The sequence below is a fragment of the Numida meleagris genome, unplaced genomic scaffold, assembly GCF_002078875.1.
Source record: "Numida meleagris isolate 19003 breed g44 Domestic line unplaced genomic scaffold, NumMel1.0 unplaced_Scaffold391, whole genome shotgun sequence".
Taxonomy (NCBI): domain Eukaryota; kingdom Metazoa; phylum Chordata; class Aves; order Galliformes; family Numididae; genus Numida; species Numida meleagris.
Window position 1 is genome coordinate 5837 of NW_018364613.1, and position 408 is coordinate 6244.

Sequence of the window (408 nt, forward strand, 5' to 3'; positions counted from 1 at the left end):
GTCAGGGTTAGGGTCAGGATTTGGTCAGGGTCAGGGTCAGGGTTGGGTCAGGGTCAGGGTCATGACAGGGTCAGGGTCAGGGTCAGGGTCAGGGTTGGGTCAGGGTCAGGTCGGGGTTTGGGTCCGGTCAGGGTTCAGGTCAGGGTCAGAGTCGCGGTCAGGCCGTGCCCTTCCCCTGCCCCACATCCCCCACAGCTGTAACTCTTCCTCAGCCCCATGGCTGCCCCTTTCCCCTGCCCCACAGCTCCCATGACAGCAGCTCTCCCCTCACCCCACAGCCGCCCCTTTCCCCCCCCCCCCTGCCCCACAGCAGTGACTCTTCCCTTGCCCTATAGCTGTCCCTTTCCCCTGCCCCACAGCACCCACAGCTGTGACGCTTCCCCTGCCCCACGGCTCCATGGCTGCCCC